The sequence below is a fragment of the Etheostoma spectabile genome, chromosome 5 (genome assembly GCF_008692095.1).
Source record: "Etheostoma spectabile isolate EspeVRDwgs_2016 chromosome 5, UIUC_Espe_1.0, whole genome shotgun sequence".
NCBI classification, from domain to species: domain Eukaryota; kingdom Metazoa; phylum Chordata; class Actinopteri; order Perciformes; family Percidae; genus Etheostoma; species Etheostoma spectabile.
The window spans coordinates 27773365-27785249 of NC_045737.1; positions in this window are offsets into that span (position 1 = coordinate 27773365).

An 11885-nucleotide genomic window follows, 5' to 3' on the forward strand; every position below is an offset into this window, starting at 1 on the left:
CCATCACCATCTTTTAATCTTCACCCTCCAGCAGATACAGCCAGCCTGGCTCCATCCTGCTTGAAACACAAATCTCTCTCTCTCTCTCTCTCTCTTCTCCTTCTTTCTGTCTTTCTCCCTCACACACACACACACACACACACACACACACACACACACACCACACACACACACACAACACACACACACACCACACACACACACACACACACACACACACAGGCAGAGTGGAGCTGTCACAGCACACATATGAGCCTTGCCGGGTCTCTGAGGAAACACGGCCCAGCTCCAGTCATAAATAATAATGGGATTGGCTACATGACATGTTGAGTGATGGGGCCCCTCTCAGAACTCATTTACATGGCTTTGTGTAGCAATCATCGGCCCCCTAATGTAGCGCTAAGCAAATGAGCCTTTTGGAATATTGTGCAATTTATCGCGAGTCAACTGGCACCAGGCGAGCATCTATAAATCACGCTGGAACACATGCCCCCAATGACAGCTAAATCAACATGGAGTAATTGCTTTGAAATGTGGAGGAAGCGAGCAGGCAGGCTGGACAAAGCGGTGTGGTTAGTGCTGGCGTTGTGTTGCTAACCTCGCTGTGACTCTGGAAATTTAACATACAGATGTTTTGGAGAATTGTAGAAACCTCGTGGGACAGTGAATAGGTGAAGGCCCGACGGCAGCTTTGAACAATTTGAATAGAAAAGGGTTTGAGTGCTCCAACGGACCGGCAGAGGGAGTGACAGCTGACTGGAGAACACCTCACACACTCAGACACACACCCACGCATGCACGCACGCACACCGCCAAAAAGCAAGTAAGCTTGTGGATTATTCCGTGAATGGTTGTCAGCTGCTGTGAATGAGTAACTGAATTGTGTGTGTGTGTGAGGAGGGGGGCTGTTTGAAGCTGTCAGCACCTAGAGGTACTGGTGTGTAAGTGTGTGGCTGTGTGCTTGTGTGTGTGAGGGAGTGTGTGTGAGCAAACACAATCCTGTCCATCAGTGTCCATTACCCTGACAGCAAGTGAGATTAATGACCACAAGGTCAAAGAGAGCCACAAAAACACTTGCACGCACGCACGCACACATGCATACACGTACTTAGATGAACATCCAAATACACACAACGACTCAAAAATGGGGAGAAAAACAGTTAAAGTTAAAGCTTGAGTTTTCTGTAACTCTGCTTTTGACTCTGTTTTGGTCTCCACCAATTTCTGATGAATGATTTAACTTTGAGACTTTCTTCACCTGCTAGTCGCTAAACGTCTGTCCGATGTTCGGTGCTCGGTAGGTATGTGTACAGTCATTACTAGGGATGAGCGAGTACAGCATTATCTGTATCTGTATCTGTTTACCACATGAATTATCTGTATCTGTATCCGTACTCGGACTGGGCGGGGCCTAACCCGGAAATGGACAGAATTTAACCCGGAAGTTGGTCGGGTTGTCTTTAAATGGGCGTGGCTTTAACCTGTATGTTGTTTTAAGCATGCAATTGATATGGGTTGATCATAAATTGTTATATTAATTGCTGATTATTTACATGACAGCATCAGCATTGAGCTTCAGATCAATGGTGTTGTCATGGTAACAAAAAAACTATATACAGAAAGTACAATAGACAAACACATGCGGTTGCATTTATGAAGTAAAATGTAATGAACAAGAGTTTTCATACTCAATATAACTTTCTTATTTTAACTTTTCATTTTTTTATGATCAGTGTAATTTTTTTCTTTTGGTTCTTTTTTTTTTTTTTTTTTTCACACCAGGTATGTGTGTGTATATGTGTGTGTGTGTGTGTGTGTGTGTGAGTGTATGTTGTGTGTGGTGTGTGTGTGGTGTGTGTGTGTGTGTGTGTGTGTGTGTGTGTGTGTGTTGTGTGTGCGTGTAAGTGAGTAGAGAGAGACACGAGAGAGAGAGAGAGGGTGGGGGGGCAGATGCTGTTTCTCAGATCTGCATTGACTTTAATGAAGCCAGCTGACGGTTAAAAAAATAAAATAAAATCTCTGAGAGACGCAACGCGAGTCGCATTCTACAGCAGCAAGTCTGAAACATACAGGTTACTATGTAAGGACTACAAACCCCACGTTTACCAGACACCTACTGGTTACTATGTAAGGACTACAAACCCCACGTTCACCAGAAATCTACTGGTTACTATGTAAGGACTACAAACCCCACGTTCACCAGAAATCTACTTGTTACTATGTAAGGACTACAAACCCCACGTTCACCAGAAATCTACTGGTTACTATGTAAGGACTACAAACCCCACGTTCACCAGAAATCTACTGGTTACTATGTAAGGACTACAAACCCCACGTTCACCAGAAATCTACTGGTTACTATGTAAGGACTACAAACCCAACGTTTACCAGACACCTACTGGTTACTATGTAAGGACTACAAACCCCACGTTCACCAGAAATCTACTGGTTACTATGTAAGGACTACAAACCCCACGTTCACCAGAAATCTACTTGTTACTATGTAAGGACTACAAACCCCACGTTCACCAGAAACCTACTGGTTACTATGTAAGGACTACAAACCCCACGTTCACCAGAAATCTACTGGTTACTATGTAAGGACTACAAACCCCACGTTCACCAAAATCTACTGGTTATTTTTTTAAGGACTAAAAACCCCACTTTACCAAATCTACTGGTTACTCGGGTAAGACTACAAACCCCACGTTCCCAAAACCTACTGTTTTATGTAAGGGACTACAAACCCCACGTTCACCAGAAACCTACTGGTTTACTATGTAAGGACTACAAACCCCACGTTCACCAGAAACCTACTGGTTACTATATAAGGACTACAAACCCCACGTTCACCAAAACCTACTGGTTACTATGTAAGGACTACAAACCCCACGTTCACCAGAAACCTACTGGTTACTATGTAAGGACTACAAACCCCACGTCACCAGAAACCTACTGGTTTACTATATAAGGACTACAAACCCCACGTTCACCAGAAACCTACTGGTTACTAGTAAGTACTACAAACCCCACGTTCACCAGAAATCTACTGGTTACTATGTAAGGACTACAATCCCACGTTCACCAGAAATCTACTGGTTACTATTAAGTACTACAAACCCACGTTCACCAGAAATCTACTGGTTACTATGTAAGGACTACAAACCCCACGTTCACCAGAAAATCTACTGGTTACTATGTAAGTACTACAGCCCCACGTTCACCAGAAATCTACGTGGTTACTCTGTAAGGACTACAAACCCCACGTTCACCAAAACCTACTGGTTACTATGTAAGGACTACAAACCCCACGTTCACCAGAAATCTACTGGTTACTATGTAGACTACAAACCCCACGTTACCAGAAATCTACTGGTTACTATATAAGGACTACAAACCCCACGTTGACCAGAAATCTCTGGTTACTATGTAAGTACTACAAGCCAAGTAAAAAACAAACCTGAAGCTGAAGAAACCCTAAACGTTAACGGAACAGATCCCCTGATTGACTGAGAGAGAGAGAGAGAGGGAGGGAGAGAGAGAGGGAGAGAGAGAGAGAGGGAGAGGGAGCGCTGTTTTCAGTGATCTGAGAGTGAGCAGAGCGTGTGTGTGTGTGGGGGGGGGCGCTGAGGAGTTTTATTCAATCCGAGTACAGATATTGACTCATATTGTTCGAATAATACATGTACTCGGCAAAAGTACTTTATCCGTACCGGATACTCGTTTCAGCCGGGTACTCGGCTCATCCCTAGTCATTACCAGTTGCTGCAGAAAACTGTATTAATAAGAGTGGAGTTTGCGGAAGGCAAACCAAAACAATGAGCTAAAAGAGGCTAAAAAAGCAGAAAAAACAGCCTCTTTCACATTATACATCGTCATTTGGGCCTTTTTTAATACAAAAAGTATTGATTGGTGTGGCTTTAAGTTTGTTCCTAAATGTAAAGTATAGTGTTTATTTGGGAACTTGAAAATACTAATAAAAATGGATATTACCATATCTCTCTCTCTCTCTATATATACATATATATATATATATATATATATATACATATATATATATATATATATATATATATATATACACTACCGTTCAAAAATTTGGGGTCACATTGAAATGTCCTTATTTTTGAAGGAAGCACTGTACTTTCAATGAAGATAACTTTAAACTAGTCTTAACATTGAAGAAATACACTCTATACATTGCTAATGTGGTAAATGATATTCTAGCTGCAGATGTCTGGTTGTTGGTGAACATCTCCATAGGTGGATAGAGGCCCATTTTTTCAACTACCACTCCAGTGGTCTAATGGTCCAATGTGTTTGCTCATTGGCTCAGAAGGCTAATTGATGATTAGAAAACCCTTGTGCAATCATGTTCACACATCTGGAAACAGTTTAGGTCGTTACAGAAGCTCCAAAACTGACCTTCCTTTGAGCAGATTGAGTTTCTGGAGCATCACATTTGTGGGGTCAATAAACGCCCCAAATGGCCAGAAAAGAGAACTTTCATCTGAACTCGACAGTCTATTCTTGTCCTTAGAAATGAAGGCTATTCCATGCGAGACATTGCTAAGAAATTGAAGATTTCCTACAACGGTGTGTACTACTCCCTTCAGAGGACAGCACAAACAGGCTCTAAGGTTTTGTGTCTTCTTGGCCATCCTTGGTAAAAGGAGGTTACCTTGAACCAGTGCCTGAGTTGGACCAAATAAAGGTGTTGATCCCCAAATTTAGTTGCATGACATGATGATTGCATGCATCTTGGATATATTTATTTCATATGCATGTCTTGGTAATATATCACTTTAAAAGGTTTTGTTACATACTATCAGGACTTGACATTACATTTTATTGCTCAGCAGCTCTCAGCTCTCTGGCTACATTGATGAAATACTCAGCTATGATGATGTGTGTGTATGAAAACATGCAACTGATGAAGACACAGACATTAAAGAGTACGGTTATTAGTGCAGAAGGGGGGGGGAAGGGGTCTAGAAGAATAACTGAAAGAGGTTTGGAGTGACTGCTCGCTGTCACTCAAGCAGAATCGGCTGGCACGCGCCCCTGGTGATGAAAAGTGGAGCACACAGAGCAACAAGCTCTTGTCCTGCTGCGTTCAATCTTGACTCTTTTACAATCCTCTTGTCTAAATGTTTTTCTCCCACAAATGTAACCGCTGCCTCAGCCTCAGCCGCGGCTTGCTTCAAACAAAACGGCTAAAACATCTCTGTCGTTAACAACTCAGGGCGCTTGGCGATCTTAATTCATTTACATAATGATCCGGAGCTGATAAGCCCCTCATCAGAGCTAATGGAGTGGCTTTCATTAATTAAAACATCTCATTCCCACTGCTGCCTTCATTACAACGCCAGATGGTTGTCATTACACCGCTGTTTGTCAGACAGGGGCGGGACACCACGCCATAAAGAGTTAGTTAATATTACTAACGTAGCAGGGAAGCAGTACATGTGTGAATTAGTTTTCAGAGATATTTCTCCCAAAAAAATTAAATTAGATCAGACGTGAAGTTTGCAGGAGGCTCAGACCACCCTGAGCACTCGCTACTGACAGGTCTCACACACACACACACACGCACACACCACACGCAAATACCACACACCACACACACACACACACACACATTCAAATACACACACACACACACACAAGAAAATACACACACCACACACGCACACACACACACACACACACACACACACACACACACACACACCACACACACACACACACACACACAGATGATCCACTTCGCAACCATTCACACCCGACTTGTTACGGTGTAACCAACATCCTGATTTTGACATCCAAGTTGTCGCAACAAAGCTAATTAAAGGTCCCATGACATGGTGGTCTTTGGATACTTTAATATATCTGAAGTCTCTTTTATATAGACCTTAGTGGTCCCCTAATACTGTATCTGAAGTCTCTTTTATATAGACCTTAGTGTTCCCCTAATACTGGATCTGAAGTCTCTTTTATATAGACCTTAGTGGTCCCTAATACTGTATCTGAAGACTCTTTTATATAGACCTTAGTGGTCCCTAATACTGTATCTGAAGTCTCTTTTATATAGACCTTGTGGTCCCTAATACTGTATCTGAAGACTCTTTTATATAGACCTTAGTGTTCCCCTAATACTGGATCTGAAGTCTCTTTTATATAGACCTTAGCGGTCTCCTAATACTGGATCTGAAGTCTCTTTTTTATAGACCTTAGTGGTCCCTAATACTGTATCTGAAGTCTCTTTTATATAGACCCCAGTGGTCCCTAATACTGTATCTGAAGACTCTTTATATAGACCTCAGTGGTCCCTAATACTGTATCTGAAGTCTCTTTATATAGACCGTTAGTGGTCCCCTAATACTGTATCTGAAGTCTCTTATATAGACTTAGTGGTCCCTAATACTGTATCTGAAGTCTCTTTATATAGACCTTAGTGGTCCCTAATACTGTATCTGAAGTCTCTTTATATATACCTTAGTGGTCCCCTAATACTGGATCTGAAGTCTCTTTTATATAGACTTTAGTGGTCCCTAATACTGTATCTGAAGTCTCTTTTTATATAGACCCCAGTGGTCCCTAATACTGTATCTGAAGACTCTTTTATAAGACCTCAGTGGTCCCTAATACTGTATCTGAAGTCTCTTTATAAGACCTTAGTGTCCCCTAACTACTGTATCTGAAGTCTCTTTATATAGACCTTAGTGGTCCCTAATACTGTATCTGAAGTCTCTTTTATATAGACCTTAGTGGTCCCTAATACTGTATCTGAAGTCTCTTTATATATACCTTAGTGGTCCCCTAATACTGGATCTGAAGTCTCTTTTATATAGACTTTAGTGGTCCCTAATACTGTATCTGAAGACTCTTTTATGTAGACCTTAGTGGTCCCCTAATACTGGATCTGAAGTCTCTTTTACATAGACCTTAGTGGTCTCCTAATACTGGATCTGAAGTCTCTTTTATATAGACCAGGGTTAGTGTTTCCCTTTATTTCAGAGTGACAGTGGGTAGACAGGAAAGGTGGGAGATGACATGCAGCAAAGGCCTTAGCCCACATCTGAAAAGGAGATGTCACATCTCAAGGGGATTCCTAATAAAGAATTCCCTACTACATGGGTGTATGCTCTTACTGGGTGAGCTAGAGCTGTGTGTAATATTAACATGTTAAATTCCCCATGTTGGACTGTATTTTCAAAGCCAATAACACAGCACAGGATTTCTTGCAAGTGAATGTAAATTCTAATTGACATTAAGTCTAAAGTAACATTAACAGGATGCTGATGACATTTATAATATTTGTTCTTATCACAAGATGTGCTTTTATTCACAACAGGTTGTCATTTCAGATTTTGTTGTGTAGTTTTCAAATTAGTTCCATAATAATTCACTTTTAGAGTAAACAGCTACAGATGTTCTTGAGGTTTTTCCTTTTGCTTCACAGTCAAACCCCAAAATAACTAAAGAGGTGCCATTGCAATGGGCAGGCTAACTTAACTTAGCTAAATTTAGTGTTACAGTTCAGCACTGAGCTGTGGCCAACTGACAACTAGATATGCCGCCTTCCAGGTTTTTAAAATGATCGTTGTGAGCAACGATGCTCCAAAGAAAAATTCCGCGTATGTGTCCTCATACCTGGCAAATAAAGCTGATTCTGATCTCATAGTTACGAGATATTTTCTCAAAATTACGAGATCAGGATCTCTTTTGAGATCTTTAGCTCACGTTACTGTATTGTCTGAACAGCTAACTTGATTTAATATTCGATGTGGCGTTTTCTTTTGGGATTTGTTCCACCAACACAAGATTCTTCCCGAGACTATTTAGCAGAGCCACCGTTGCTGCGTCCAGAGCTCAGCGCCACCCAAGATGTTTGTGATTGGTTTAAAAAAAATGCAAACAACCTAGAGCATTTTTTTCTCCTATTCCAAAATGCATCTGTGGCGTAGCCAGACCTTACTTGAGTGCTGTGGAGAGAGGCCTGGCAATGCAAGACAGAGCAGTGCAGACAGCGTTAATAGAAGAATCTAGCATGTGTGATGTCACGGCAGTTTCAAATGGCATCGCTATGGCGATCGGCTGACAAAATCATCTTACAACGACGGGGGTGGAAAACAAAGTAGAGAAAAGCATCTGGTACCAACAGGGCGTTGAGTCGAGCCGTACCATGCAGTGGAAAGGAGGTTTTTGTGACTGGCGTCCCGGGTGTGTCTCTGTTACCATCAGGCCTAAAGGCTCTTACTCCCAGCAGGCAGTGGAGGAAAGACAGCTGATAGGCTGCTGGGAGGGCTGTGCCCTGGGATTCTTCACAGACCGTTCAAGAAAGAGAGAGGGATCATGCAGGTTGATTGGTGTGTGTGTGTGTGTGTGTGTGTGTGTGTGTGTGTGTGTGTGTGTGTCTGTGTGAGTGTGTGTTTATGCGTGTAAGAGAGAGAGAGATGGGGGGCCGAGGGAGACTTTGATTGGGACAACGTTATCTTCTCGACCTCAACTGGTAATTGTGCCTCGTTCTGTTCAATCTAACTGTCCATTCCACTTAGTCTATCTCTGGCCACACACACACACACACACACACACACACACACACACACGCACACGCACACGCACACACACACACACACACACATATACCAATACAGTAATATGTGCCAGACATATACAGAATAGAACACACATTTACACAGAATCCACAAAACACACAAACAACACACACACACACACTCACACACACACACTAGTCACCATGCCCGAGACCACTGCAACTGCTCTCTGGCTCACTGCTCCAAGGATGAGGGGCTCCAATTAGCCGGTGCTGGCTCTCGCTCTCAATTCTTTCTTTCTCTCTCTTTCCACCCCCCCCCCTCCCTTTCTCTCGCTTACTCACTCGCTCCCTCCGATCGCCTGGCTCTGCTGTCACAACTAATCGAGCCGCTGCCCCCTCCCACTGCCACGGACAGGCCTTGTCACTGCCGCTTGGCAAAGGTCAGAGCCTGGCAATTAAAGCTACCCACTGGGGGTGACGGCGGTGGGGGGGGGGGGGGGTGGGGGGGCTAGATGGACAGTAGCAGTTCTGCACTAACCTCTCATCATGATAACCAACAGGGTAATCTGCGGGGTGCTGAGAGCTTGACACGCACACACAAACACATGTACACCCCCGCGCCCCTTGGATGCCTAAATACAACACACAGAAATAACTTTTTGCAACATAAGCACACACATCCCTGAGGTCAGAGGTCAATGGATATTAACACACAGGCGGGAGGCACTAATACACACATCTCTTGTCACCCCCACCCCCCACCCCATGTGTGATGCTAACTTCCTCATCAACATGAACGTGACGGAGCAGGTCTCATTCTGCTGTTTAACAGTCCGCCTGCCTCTGTCCTTGTGCTCCTCTCCTCCTCCCCTCCTCCCCCTTCCCTTCAGCGCTCCTTCACTTCCAGCTAGACTAATCTGTGCCATCGGCCCCTCCTCTGCCATCCGTCAGAGCCCTCACATTGTTTTGACGTCTAGTTAATTCTGGCCCCGATGATTTATCAAACTCTTATTACGGCCCGCTGAAAGCCTCATTTATTGTCCTGATGTATGGTAATGATAGCCCCGCGCCACTCCCTGCCCTGAATCTTAACCAATACTTTTGTCCTCTCCTCTCATCTCTTCGGATCCCTCTTCCTCTCACTGGGAATATATACAGTAAATATTATATCTATATATATATTTACATATATATCTTCTGTGCTGTTGTCTTACCCTCAGTGGCTTTGCTTCATTTTCTCTTTGGCTTTACACTCTCCCTTTTCATGCATCTGTCAGTCTCTAGCTCTCTATTGCATTCTCTCTCTCACTTCATTTCTTTCACTTCTTCCCTTTTTTCTATCTTGGGCTATTCTTTCCACTTCTGAGCCATCAATGCCTCTTTTTCTCCCCCGTAATAATGAGAAGTCGGTCATCTCCTGCTCCGTCTCATTCCACCTGTCTGTCCTGTTTTGAAATGAAAAGCCTTGATGCTGCCTGAGACAATATTGGAACACAGCCAGACGCTAAATATCACTGTCACGGGCCTTTCTCAACCTGATATGGAGACCCCGCATCAGCCAACACACACACACACACACACACACACACACATCAGACCCATGGCCATTAAAAAAAGTCACTCTGCTACACTGAGAATAGATCATTTTACTCCTGCAGAAGATCATCAAACATCGCCGATCTAGAATTACCCCCACGGCCTTTACACAAAAACAAAACACTCCTGCTGAATAATTCAGACTGTGGCAGGATCTTAGAGGCATTAGTCGTCAATGGAGTGCAATAAAAGCTGGTGAGAAATCAATGGAGTGAGACTATACCCATAGTCCACAAAGCACCATCCATCCCTAATGTGTCTGCAGTCATTTAAGTTGAAAGCTCGGTATTCTTAAGCTGATGGTTGATGTCTTCTTCTCTGATGCTCCAGCCACCAGCTTCGTATTGTGCATATAGACAAAACCATAAAGAATTCTTCTCCAAAAAGCCTTGAAAACAGATCTGTGTGGAGTGATGAGGAGAATCTAACGTTGTTCAAATTGTTACATGAAACATACAGAAATGAGTCCGACACTACCACACCCCATTCCAGCCCATTGCAACTTGACATGAACTTCCTCAGTCGAGCAGGAAGGTGGCGCAAAGGAGCGATGCCAGCTGGAAAAATAACAGAAGCTCTTCAATTAACCTTATTATTATATCAAATCAACAAACATTATTTTAAGACACTTTGACAATAGACCGGTCAAGACCACTATAATACATACAGATTAAGCGTCTAGAACCTTCTATAATTTGACGTAAGCAGGTCTAGACCGCCTATAATTACAGAGAGCAGGTCTAGACCGCTCTATAATTTACAGATAGAGCAGGTCTAGACGCTGCTGAAATTTACAGATAGAGCAGGTCTAGACCCTCTATATTTACAGATAGAGCAGGTCTAGACCGCTCTATAATTTACAGATAGAGCAGGTCTAGACCGCTTATAATTTACAGATAGAGCAGGTCTAGACCGCTCTAATAATTTACAGATAGAGCAATGTCTAGACCGCTATAATTACAGATAGAGCAGGTCTAGACCGCCCTATACTTTTACAGATAGAGCAGTCTACCCCCCCCCCACAAGCAATCATTTAGTGCAACAGTGGCAAGGAACATCCTTTTAGGAAGAAACCTCAGACCCAGGGTCTTGGTAGGCGGTGTCTGACAGTGCTGGTTGGGGGTGTGGGGGTCAAATAGCGGTGCCATATACAGTATATTGAATAGGCAGGATCAGGACCAACATGGCTCCTTACTACCTCCACCCTACCAGCGGTTACCCCCAGGCTGCAGCTATCCCCCTAGTATAATCTCATCTCCCAGCTCAACAGAGCAGGTTGTATCTTCCAACAGATAAAATGCTTAACAAGATGAGACGTTTCATTTAACAAGTTTTGCTAGTGTCATAAGCATTGCTTCTTGTCCCAGACTGGTTCATCAGGCTTTGGAGCCAATGTTGCTCCTATATATTTTCCTCTTCATTGATCTGTCTGTTCTCTGCATGGCGAAGAGGTGAATTATGCAGGAACCTCAGATACACTAAATCCTCTTCTGTATCGTTTCCCTCACAGTGGTTTCTGTGGTTGCCATGATGTCACACGGCGAGCCGCAGTGGCAAGTTGGAGGGAGCGGCAGCTGCCCTCATTCTAGCGTGCAGTAGGGGGTTCACAGAGTAGTTGACCATTCAAATATTCAAACATCAAAGCAGGAGGCATGTAGGCAAACAAGTCATAGCTGTCCTCTGTGACGTAAGAATTTTCATGTTAGTTCTCTGTGTTTAAGTTAGC